This window comes from Pseudonaja textilis, chromosome 9 (assembly GCF_049901715.1).
Source record: "Pseudonaja textilis isolate UNSWEBS1 chromosome 9, rPseTex1.2, whole genome shotgun sequence".
Lineage (NCBI taxonomy): Eukaryota > Metazoa > Chordata > Lepidosauria > Squamata > Elapidae > Pseudonaja > Pseudonaja textilis.
Genome location: NC_141998.1, coordinates 13,234,690 through 13,247,343, shown reverse-complemented (window position 1 = coordinate 13,247,343; position 12,654 = coordinate 13,234,690).

Here is a 12,654-nt window from a genome sequence, read left to right as displayed (position 1 = left end):
ATATCTATTATATAGCTCCTCTCCACTTTTGCCTCATCTTAAATCTGTATTATATATTTAATCTTGCTTTTTTAAAAAAATATTTTTATATCTTTTGTCCATTTCTCCATTTACATCTGTCTCATTTCCAATTTAAGAGAGAATAGTTTCCCCTGAAATCACTAATCGGAGTATGATGCCTTTCTATCATTCCCCTAAGTTAAAATTTAAAATAACACCTAAATCCCAATCAGATTCTGCTTAGTACATTCTACTATTTCAAAAACCAATACTACAATAATAAATCCATAACAATCAACACATTAATCCATTAAACTCTATATTCAAACTAATATTTTAAACATTCCCTTTAGTATTTTATTAAAACTTATTATCATTCATTATTAAACCTTTTAAAGTTATACCTTGATATTTTAGTCTTTTATTAGATCTTAAAAAGTTCTGATTATCTACTTATAATACAAATACCACTATTACAATACTCATGTGTACTTTGCAGAACCCCCCCTTTTTTTTAAAAAAAAAAATCCCATATATTACCCATTATCCCTGAAAAAAATTTCCTTTTCTCCATCTTGTCTTATACCTTTGTAACTTTTTTTCCCCTTTTCCCTTTCCTTCTTAGCCCGCCTAAACTTTTTACCCCCTCCTCTCCAAACCTCTGCCTTCTTGATTTCTCCTTTCTGTTGCATTCCTCTTTCCTTTTGCTTTCTAGCATTCTGTTGTTTTTGCATCTTCTTTTTCTCTTTCATAAACATTTTTTTATTTCTTAAGTCCTTCCTTTTCGCTCCTCTCTTTCTCCTTTCTTTCTTAGTCACACCGTTTAGTTCATTAAAAATGGCTTCTTCTTCCTCGGCTTCTTGCAGCTATTGTTTAATTTGCTGACACATGACAAGTGCCATATCTAGGAAACAAAGGGCTTCTCCCATAACATCTTTGCCTTCTTTCTTTATTTTTAAATATTGTTTTTTTAGTTCATCAAGAGATAGAGCCATTTTAAACTGTTTCTTCTTCTCTTTCTGTATCCTCTTCTTAAACCAATCAGTTATTTCCAAACTTAAAACAGTTCCCAAAAGTCCCAAAGTCCCACAGTCATCAAACAGTCCAGGCAGAGTACAAGCTTCTTCTTTTTACAATTTCTCTTCTAGGGGTGAAGTCAAATTAGGGGAAAAAAAACGTCCAATCCGTGCTTTAAGTCTTTCTTATAATTAATTTCTATTCTCTTTATCTTCAAGGCATCTCCTCCAGCAGTCTTAGAGTAAAAATTTGTTTTCCCAAGCCTCTCCCTTCCCACTTATAACAAAGGAGTTTAGGTTTTACCTTCTATCAAAAGGCTGGTTTCCCTTGTCCATTTGTTAATTCCATAAGGGAGGGAGAGTGACTTCCCCTTTTCGTCACTTTTCTTCGCAGCTGAAAACATCAATCGGGAACATTATAGCTTCCAAGTCATTACTTTCCCAGGTGTTAAATATATCCTTAAGGTCCCAGTTCGACCAAGAAAAAACTTTCTTTAAAAAAAAAAAACCTCCTTCTCCCTCTTGCGCATTCTTTATCCAATTGCCGGCTTCTTTATGGTGACCATAAAAGACCACCGCTGCACTGTCTTGAGAGAAGGGGGTTATTGCCGGCTGGGGGGGGTTTGCGATGCTCCTCACCCCCGTCCGGATCCCCCCTATCTTCAGCTGCCCCAACAGGGCAGCCTTAGCCTCCAAATCCGTCAGGATCGGAGGCATCGAGGTGGCTAGCACAGCAGGGATCGCAGAGAAGGCGAATCCCTGCTGTCACTGAAGCCGACAACTGGAAGTATCCCAGGGGCTAGACTTTCTTAAAGGGGAAGGATTGTTTTAAGCTTTTTACACTGCTTTAGTGGTTCCTGGCACTGTCCTTTTGGGATGTATTTCCAACACGGCCAAATCCCCTCCCTGATACTCCTTGCCTCCTCCATCCACAATTAAGGGTGGGAGAGATCTTCCCTGGATCTGTAATCTTCTCTAAATGGAGTGATCTGGCTAGTCTTTGGCTTCTTTGTTACCAAAAAAAGGGCTTTGAGAAGTCTTCCACTCCTCCCCCTAACTGATGGGAAAGTTATGAGTAATCTTTTTGGACTGCAGCTGCCTGTCTGATCAAATTAAGCAATGGCTGAGAGGCAGAATGCAAGCTTGGCACTCTGTCTGATTTTTTTACTGTCTTTCTGAGGGCATGTAATCTTTCCTTAAATCTGGATGATTTCCTTAGGATATCTTGTGAGGTGAGTGAGACCAGCAGGTATCTTTATGTGGTGCAAATGGATCTAAGGATTGCTTCTCCTGGGTGGGAAAGGGTGTTTTGTCAGTTCACTGAGCACAGGAATCTCTTGTCTATGGGGATTCTTCAGTCATCCAGGTCATGGTTGTCCCACAGGTGCTTATTTCAAGAGGCAACTGGACTTTCTTGGTTTCCAGAAAGTCCAGTTGCCTCTTGAAAAGGCACCTTTGGGACAGGAGTCTCTTGCATTGCTTCATAATGGCCAAGGCACGTGATTGCTCACTGATAGTAAGATTTAAAAAAGGAAGTAGGTGTATCCTCCCTCCAATTGGTTTTAGTTTTCTCTCATGGCTTAGTACATGGCACCAGGCTTGAAGTTTATTTAGATATCTGTGGCATGTACTAATTTTATTGTGATCCTGACAAGCTTAAGAGGACAGAGACTTGAACCTGGTTCCCTTATATATTTTGTTAATTTGTCTCTTTAGCTTGGTATTTTGTAACCCAAGTATGCCCACCCACTTTCTGGGGAGCTTAAATTATCTCTCTGGTAAAGGATTTCACTTTAAGAGCAAGAGTTGGCTGCTGATAATTATCACTGCATTTTAATTATTTTTTTTAATAAAGTTTTATTTGGGTTTTCACACATACAAAATTGTTATGTCTCACCTGTACCAACGAGGTGAGAAGTCAAATTCCCAACTGAAAACAAACAAGCAAGCAAGTCCAGTAATTACAGGGTTAAATTCCTTAAGCCGATAAGGTTCTTGGCAGTCTCACACAAGCTGTCTTCCAAGTCCAACAATAAAGCAGGAATATAAATCACAAGTGTCACCGCACACAGGATACTTGAAGCTTCTCTCACTGAATTAACATGTTGTCCCGAACAAGTTCTCAGAGTGAACACACCCACTTTTATTCCCTGTGGGGCATGTCAGTCCCTTATCTCAGTCTCTGATTCATCCTTTCTTTCTGCATTGAAACTCGCAACTTTTTCCTGTGCCGTTGCCTTGCATCAAGCCAGCATTCCTCAGCTTGATCTTCAGTCAGAGACTCTGATACGCTCTCCTGGTTATCTGCCGACACCTGAGGCACAATCAGGGAGGAAGGTCTTGCCAAAGAGGAAAGTCCTGGGGAAGAAGGCAACTCCAAATCCTCTAACAAAGCAGGCTCAAACCTCAGAGCCAAATCCTCCTCTTCCTCATTGTCCAAGTCTTCGTCCTCTAGCAAAGCAGGCTCAAACCTCAGAGCCAAATCCTCTTCTTCCTCATTGTCCAAGTCCTCGACCTCTGACAAAGCAGGCTCAAACCTCCAAGCCACAACACAAAATACAAGTAAAACATCTTTTTTTGAAAATAGCATGGTTCCGGGTTGAACTTCTTTATATAGACACAAAACTCAATTTCATGTTTTTTTTTGTGTTCTATTCCATATCTTATACTATTCTACATTTTCTATATATTTTTTCCCCTTTTAATTTTCTCAATTTTATCTTGATTATCTCATCTCAATTCAAATCATTATATTTACACTTTTGTCTGTTCTGTTTCAATTCAATTTCATATTATCTTTTCTCATTAAACAAATTTTCTCCTGTAGTTACTAATTGGAGTATGACACCTTTATATCTTTTAATTACATCCTTTCAACTCTTATTTAAACTTCAAAATATACCTTAAGGTTATGACCTTCAATATAATATATAATACATAACTTCCAATCGAATTCTGTTTGGTATATTCTTATAATACACACTATATTCTTTTTTTAAAAAGGCTTATAAATATATGTAATTGTTGTGCCTCCGAGTTTTGAACCAGGTCAGTCAGCAGATGTAGGCTCGAGTGAGGAGGAAGATCTGGCATTGAGATTCGAGCCTGCATTGCTGAGCGACGTTGAGAGGAGTCCGGGGGAAGAGGAGGAGTTGAATCTGAGAGATGAGCCTAATTTATTAGAAGTTTCAGAGACGTCTTCCTCTTCTGGAACTCCCTCCCTGATTGCACCTCAGGTGTTAACTGTTAATCAGGAAAGTGTGTCAGAGGCTTCGAGCGGTGATGAAACTGCCGGATGCTGGCTGGATGCCAGAACTAGGAGAAGATTGAGATGTCAATCTCAATTGGAAAAGAGACGTCCAGCAAAGGATTAATTAATGAGACTGACACGCCCTCTCTCAGAGGATATAAGGGAGCGTACGAGTTCATAATTTTTGCTGGAAACAAAGTGGATTTTGCCTTGGAAAGAAGTGCATCTGATTATAGTGTTGTGATTTACGAACTATACAGAATTGCCAGACAGATTCTAGGAGGATTGCCAAAGGACTGTGATAACAGAGCAATTGAATCTTCTGTCTCTGGTTTTGTTTGAGTAAAGTATTTGAACTCTGTAACTTGAGATTCTCACCTGTGGATACAGGTGGGACAGAACATGTAATTATAAACCTTCATTCCATTCCAATTCAGTTCTATCATTAATAATAATTAAAATCTTAACATCTTTAATACTTCTTTTCAATTAAATATCATACTTCCTTAAAGACACATATAATCTCCATAATTAATTTTTCCCTTACTTCCAGTTTGAGCTTCTTCTGCGACAGACTGAAACCTCCTCTCTGAGAGACTTTGATCCATGCTTGCCACTGGAGTGCCCCGAGCTGGCTGGTTTCAGGGCTAAGCCACCCCGTAGAGATGGTGAAGAAGCGGGAGACTGCCTGCAGGGTTGAGGAGAGCCGCATCTCTCCTCCCCAGCTGGCCATTACTCCCTTTCCTGAAGGCAGTTGTAGCGGTGGTCAGAAATGGCCACCACAAAAAAGAACTCGACCAGAAAAGAATGTGCAGGAGGAAGATAAGAAGAGAAAGTTTTGGTTGACCTGGTCAAACAGCAAAAGCAACAAATAAGGTACCCTGGAATTGAAACGATTAAAAAAAAAACAATAACATTGTTCCCTAAGAAGATTTTTAAGCTGCAAAGGAGAGAGAAAATGGAAAAGATTTGGTTTTTTTTCCTCCTTTTCCTATCCTGACAGCTAAGAGACTTAAGCAAGAAATTGGAAAAAAATCCACTTTGACATTAATAGGCATTTAATGCTGAAAATAAAAAGTCAAAGGGATAATAAAGATTTCTGGATAATCAAAAGCTTTTGAAAACAGGAAAGGAGAGAAAAAGAATAAAAGGGCAGGATCTGGAAGGGAGGAGACTGCCTGGAATTAAAAAGAATTTACAGCAAAATCTCAACAAGACTTCCAAAAGATACATTTCAACTGAAATATTGCAAAAAAAAAAAAAAAAAAACCCAGGAAGAGAAAGTGGAAAAAGAAATAAGAAGAAATAACTCGGGACTATTTGGATTACTTGATGATTTCTGGATTTTAGGTTATTGTATTTGAATGATTAAATCAATTGGGTAGTTGTTTAAAACTATTTTAAATGGCTCCACTTTTAGAAGAACTGAAAATGAAACTTAAAAAGTACAAAGAAGATGCACAAGAAGGGAGAGGTTCTTTTGGCTTTGTATTTCAGTTTTTAGAAATGGAGATTTGGAACTATGAGAAACAACAAGAAAAGACTGCAAAACAAGAATACTGGGACAAAGAAGAAGCCATCTTTAATGAACAAGTAACTCTATGTGGGGAAGAAAAAGGAAACGAGGGGGGGGGAAGAGAATGGAGAATTTAAGACTTAAAAAAACAACCAAAGAAAAGAAAAATAATTCAAAAAATAAGTATAATACTGGAAAACAACAGAAAAGGGGAATACAGAAGAGGGAAGTAGAGGTAGACAGACAAAGGGGTAAAAAGGGGAGGGAGAAGAAGAGAGGGAAGAAGGAAAGGAAAAGAAGTCACAAAGGTCCGGAGCAAGATGTAAAGAAACAGGACCTATTTAGAGATAATGGGTAAAATTTTAATTGAAAGGGGGATTCTGTAAAGGTACATGAGATTGTGTCATTATATTTGAAATAAATAACTTTAGAAAATTGGAAACAACATATGATTAGAATGAGGGATAGAATGGTTAGTGTAACTTAATGAAATGTTTGTGAATAAAGTAAATGAAATAAAATAAATGAGAAAATTGAATTAGGAAGGAATGGGAACACTTTAATTAGTTAATGCTTTATAAAATATAAGTGAAGGGCGGGGGAGTTGATTATGGAAAGCTAATAATTGTTCCAATAGAGGTATGATATTTAATTGAAAAGTAATGTGAAAAATTTTAAGATTTTAATGAATTTTAATATTAATGATAGAATTGAATTGGAATGGAATGTTGTTTTAATTATATACATTTATAATTTCTTTCTTTTTTTAAGAATACAGTGTATATTTTAAGAATGTACCAAGCGGAATCCGAATGGAAACTATGTATTATATTGAGAGTTATAATTTTAGGGGAAAGATATAAAGGCGTCATACTCCAATCAGTAACTACAGGAGAAATTTTGTTTAGTGAGAAAAGATAACAGACAATTGAAACAGGACAGACAAAAAATATAAATATAATGATCTGAATTGAGATGAAATAAATAGAATAAATTTGAGGAAATTAAAAGAGGGGAGAAGCTATGTAGAAAATGTAAAATTGGAATAAGATATGGAATAGAATATAAAAATGAGCATGAACCTGAAATTGTGTCTGCACGAAGAAATGTAACCCAGGATTATGCTGCTTTCAAAAAAGATGTTTTAATTGTGTTTCTTTCTTTTTGTGAAAACTCAAATAAAATTTACAAAAAAAAGAAGATTACGATAAAGAAGAAGCCATCTTTAATGAACAAATAATCTTAGGTGGGGGGAAAAAAAGGAAAGGGGGGGAAAAAGAGAATGGAAAGTTTAAGATTGGGAAAAACAACTCCCCCCACAAAAAAATAGAGTGAAAAGTAAGTATAAAATCAGAAAGCAACTGAAGAGGGAAATGCAGAAGAGAGAATTAGAACTAGAGAGACAAGGGGGTTAAAAGGGGAGGGAGAAGATGAGAGGGAAGAAAGAAAGGAAAAGAAGTTATAAAGGACAGAAACAAAATATAGAGAAACAGGGCCTATTTAGAGATAATGGGTGAAAATTTAATGGAAAAGGGGATTCTGCAAAGGTACATAAGATAGTATTGTTATATTAGAAACAAAAATAATTTTAGAAAATATGAAACAATGTATGATTAAAATGTTTGATAAAATAGCTATCGTAATTCAGTGGAATGCTTGTCAATAAATACATGTAACAAAATGAATATTTAATGATTTACGAAACATATATGAAGAGGCATTTTAACTATTTTAATTCCTCAAGGTGCCCTGGCACCTTGCCTGATTTGTAACTCTTGGTATTTAGTTCATTTAGTCACTAAATGAACTATTTTAGTATTTTTGTATTTTTTGTATAGTTCATTTAGTGACCTTCAAAGTTACAATGCCACTGAAAAAAAGTGAGCATTTTTCACATGACTGTTGCAGCATCCCCAAGGTCATGTGATCAAAATTCCAATGGTTAACAACTATCTCACATTATGATGGTTGTAGTCTCCCTGTCAGCTTTGGAAGCCATATTGAGATTCAGTGCTCCCATGCTGCCACAATTGAGCCTGGGAAAGTGGGAAGGGGAATTCATTTGAGTATATCTAGTTAGACAAAATAAAATTCTTTTACTGGTTGAAGGTCACATAGTGTTGCACACAGTGAAAAGGAAATCTTACTTTTGGACGGATGGTGATTGGGCCATGTGATGTGGTGATAGATATGGGGGCTGGATTTGTAGTTTTTACTTTTGCAAGGAAACCTGAAACTTTCAGATTTGGGATTCACAGTTGTGCCAGTTACTATCCAAATAAAAGGAACTTTTGAGAGATATCTGTCTCAGAGTTATTGGTTGCAATGGAGGGTTGCTGGAACGTTGATATTATCCTGAATCTCTAAACAAACTCCAGCACCCTGAAAGTGGGCTGTCAGGAATGCTGAGCCCCAGCACTGACTCAAAAAATGGAGCAGTGCGAACACTCAGTGATAATGAAGGGAAGGGGGGAAGCTGCAGAAGGGGCTATGGGACTGGGCACCTGAGAACTAATTGCTCTCATTCTGAAGACTTTTTGCAAGTGATGGAAGCTTCAGAAGAAAGGCGGAGACTAGGCAACTGGCCCAAGGAGACAGATTCATGGAAAAGCTGCCAGATAGAGCTGAATCCAGAGATGGGACCGAAGAGAAGCTGCCTGAACACCTTTTCTACTTCAGCCCTCTGAGGGCGGCCCACAAGACAGAGTGGAGAAGTGGGAGGCATTGGAATCAGACAACTCCCAAGAATGGAACCTATTGGCTACATCCTAAAGTCAGTTGTTGGCAGGGATCCCAGAACAATTCCAGCAACTTAAGGTGGAAAGTTATGTCTCATAGCCACAGCATCTCCAGATGAGCTGCCCACATTCACTTTCACTAGTCCAAGATTTGACAGTAGAACCAGTGTAGTGTTGGTCAGAGGTGGCCTAAGGAGTGGCCCAGCATGGCAGGGTCAAGCAGCAAGGGTCAAGCAGGGTCAAGCAGCAGATGCAGCTGACATTAGGTATGTTAAAAAGGATTAACAGCAATCCCTCCTCAGCAAGGCGATCTGTGCAGGCAGCAGACTACAACCACCCCCCTTTTCCCAGCACAGAGAAGAATTCAACAGATGGCCTCTATTCAGCAAGTTCCAATCAAACCACCCCTTGGAGCAGCCCTGCAGGGACCCTTCTTCCAGCATGCCCCAGCCGCTCGGCAGATCCCAGCTCAGCTGCCCCTTGGAGTATCCCTACAGGGCCCCTACATTCCCCAGCCAGCTCAACACATTCCAGCTCAGTCTGCAGTTGCTATGGTGATTCCTCCCCCAGACCAGATCAAGTGGCTTTCAAATCAACTTTTGACAGATGGCATGAAAACTTTGCTTACTTCCTTACCCAGATCTGGTCACACATAGATCAATTTGGAAACCACTATGCAATAGATTGTGACCTAGTTTCTGCAATTACAATTGGGATGAATGAGGGGGGTGCTTCCAATTGGGTAGCTCAATTGCACTAACAGGATACCCCAGAGCTACAAGATGCCAATGCCTTTATTGAGCTTCTTAGGGCTTGAAAATCCTGATAGAAAGTGAAGACAAAATAATGGAAATAAAGCAAGGCAAGCGACCCTTAGAGGCTTTGTAAGGGACTTTAGTAGGGTTGCAAGCAACCTCATGAACTGGCCTGACAGAATACTTCTGCACTATTTTAAGAATTCTATTGATCCAGAAGTCAAAAAAGCATGTAGCATCAGAGGAATACCAGAGACATTATAGGATTGGTATGCCATGTCTCTTAGGCTGAACAGGGAAATCAACCCACACCAAAAATCCCCTTCTGAGGGCCTTCCTAGAAGAACTGTGGCCAGACGGCCTCTGACTAAACCTGCTGAAGCTGCTCCTACCCAACTTACAAGGATTATAAAGTGCTATTGATGTGGCCAGGCTGGTCATAGGGCAGCCGATGTCTGGCTCCTATACCTGTTCCACAACTGAGACGTAATACAGCTGCCAGCTGTCAAAGAAATCCATGGAAGCCTCCAGACACTAGCCGGTTTGACATGCTGTAGAGGTTCCCCTCCCCATAGCAAGGAACTTCCAACCAAAGAAATCCTCCATGGAAAGGCAGATGAAGAAGAGGACTCCATGATGAGTGCTGTCATTCCCCACTTTACAGTTATAGTGAAGCTGGTGGTACCTGAGACAGGGGAAGCAGGGGAGGTAGAAGCAGTCATAGATACTGGGTGTTCCAGATGCCTTATTGGGCTCCCCATTGTTGAACAATTAAGAATAAAGTCTGAAGTCCTAAAATGCCCAATCAGTTTGAACAGGTAGGTGGAACATTAATTGGAGGAGTCACAGCCACCCAAATTACAGAGTTAATCAAACTAGAGATGAGCAGACATCGTAAGCTCATAAGTTTTGTAGTGGCTCCAAAATTGGCAAAATCTATCATATTGGGACTTGCTTGGCTTGATAAATGGGCTCCTACCATCAAGTGGGAAGACAGATAACAAAAAATCATAATTGGGGTTGGCCCACTGTCCCCCTTCCTCCCACAAAGAAACTGCTACCCAACAGTGATTGACAACCAGAAGCAGCAGCCACCATTTCAGACTCTCCTCCAGGCAAGCCTCGAGTCCCCAAAGAATACAGGGACTTGGCTGAGGTTTTTAGTGAAGAGGAATGCAACATTTTACCTCCCCCCACATCAAGCCACTGATTGTACCATTGAGTTAGAACCTGGGGCAAAACTGCCAATACCAAAGATGTATTCCATAACACCAGCTGAGATGACTGAGTTGAGAAAATACTTTGATTCCAATTTAGACAGAGACTTCATTGAACCTGTCAAATCTAGGTTGGCAGCCCCAGTACTGTTTAAAGAAAATAAAGATGGCAGCTTATGCTTATGTATTGACTTTAGGGGAGTTAACAGGGTGTGCGTAAAAAACATTTATCCCCTCCCCCTCATGAAGGATTTATTAAATCACCTGTCTAAAGCAGGGGTGGGATTCAAATTTCTTAACAACCGGCTCTGTGGGCGTGGCCTAATTTGTGGGTGTGGTTTGGTGGTCATGTGACTGGGTGGGTGTGGCTTGCTGACTGGGCATGGTTTTGTGGTCATGTGACTAGCAAACCAAATATAAGTGTCCTTGCTTAATGGCCAGTTGCTTAGCAAGTATTCTAATTTATGACTGACCTTCCTAGAGCTACTTGACCTGTTTTTGGTGTTTTGACAGTCATGCGCGTGCACACGTGCACACGTGCACACACACACACACACACACACACACACACTTATGATCAGTTACAGCATCCCACACAGTCTTGTGACTGAGGTTTTCTATGTTTTTTGCCAGTTTCCAACAATACCTTCTGGTTTCTGGTTTAAAATGCCCATTGGGGAAAATAGACTTGTTTAACAAACACAGTATTTGCTTAATGACCACAGGGTTCACTTAATGACCATGGTGTTTGCCTAACCAGGGGTCTGCTACCTTAAACACTCAAAGAGCCATTTTTCTATTTTCTTTTAAACATCTCTCTCTCTCTCTCTCTCTCTCTCTCTCTCTCTCTCCCTTTCTCATCTCTTTTTCTTTCTCCCCTTTTCTTTCTTTCTCTCTCTCTCATCTCTCTGTCTCTTGTCTCTCTTTCTATTTCCCTCCCTCCCTCTCTTTCTTTCTCTCTTTCTGTATGTGTGTCTTGTCTCTCACTTCCCCCCTTTCTCTCTGTCTCTTCTCTCTCTCTTTTCCTCCCTCCCTCTGTCTCTCTCTCTCTCTGTCTGTGGGGGGGGGGCATATAAGTCACTTTTTTTCAGTGCTGTTGTAACTTTAAATGGAGGCTAAACGAATAGTTATAAATCAAAGACTATCTGTATCTGCGGCTTTAACCTTCCAATTAGCATCTAACTAAATTTCATCTGCATCTCTGCATCAAGCAGATAATAATATCTGCATCAAGCAGATAATAATAATTTCCTTATTCCCAAAATGCAGGAAAATAACCCAGGCTCACAAGAAGTTGTATTTCTGATGTTTTTCAAGCTTAGCAACTTTAAGACATGTGGACTTCAATTCCCAGAATTCCCCAAGCATCGTGAGACCTGATCATTTGATTACTCCCAAGTCAGTAACATGAAAGAATTACCAACTTTAAAGATACTGAGCATTGTATCTCTGTATGAATTGATTTAGTAAGATTCCATACTTACCACACTCCTGTCTCTGCTTGGACAGAACCATCAAGGCATTTCTACTGGATTGCCCCTTGTACCAAGGCTCTGATTTAATATTGTCCCCTCCTCCTCACTAAATGCATGGATTGACCTCAAATGGATGTTACCTATTTTCTGCTGGTGGATTAATCTATAAAATGTAATATAAACTGCCCCTTCATCACAAGGACACAGCTTTAAAGATATTAAAGTGTCCCCCCCCCCCCCAGGGATACTTGCTCCAGGCTACTTTAAAATGCTTTAAAGCCTGGTTCAGCTCCAACAACACTTCCTGGAACTTTTCCTTGTAGCACTGGGCTCCTTGGCTTTTATTTTGAAATCCAGCACTCCTGGGCTTCAGCTTGAAGCCCGGCAGCTCCAACAATATAACTTCAGCCTCATCAGAGGCAAGTGGCCAGGAGGGGAAGAGGCAAGGCTAGCCAGGGGTATGATTTGCTGGTTCTCTGAACTGAGCAGAATCATAACATCTGGTTCTATGGAACTGGATGAAACTGGTAGAATCCCACCCCTGGTCTAAAGGCAAGGCATTTACAAGCTAGATCTGAGAGAAACCTACTACCGAGTTCACATAAAGGAGGGAGATGAATGGAAAACTGCCTTCAACTGCCATCTGGGTAGTTTCCAGTTCTGAATCATGCCTTTCATACTCCACCC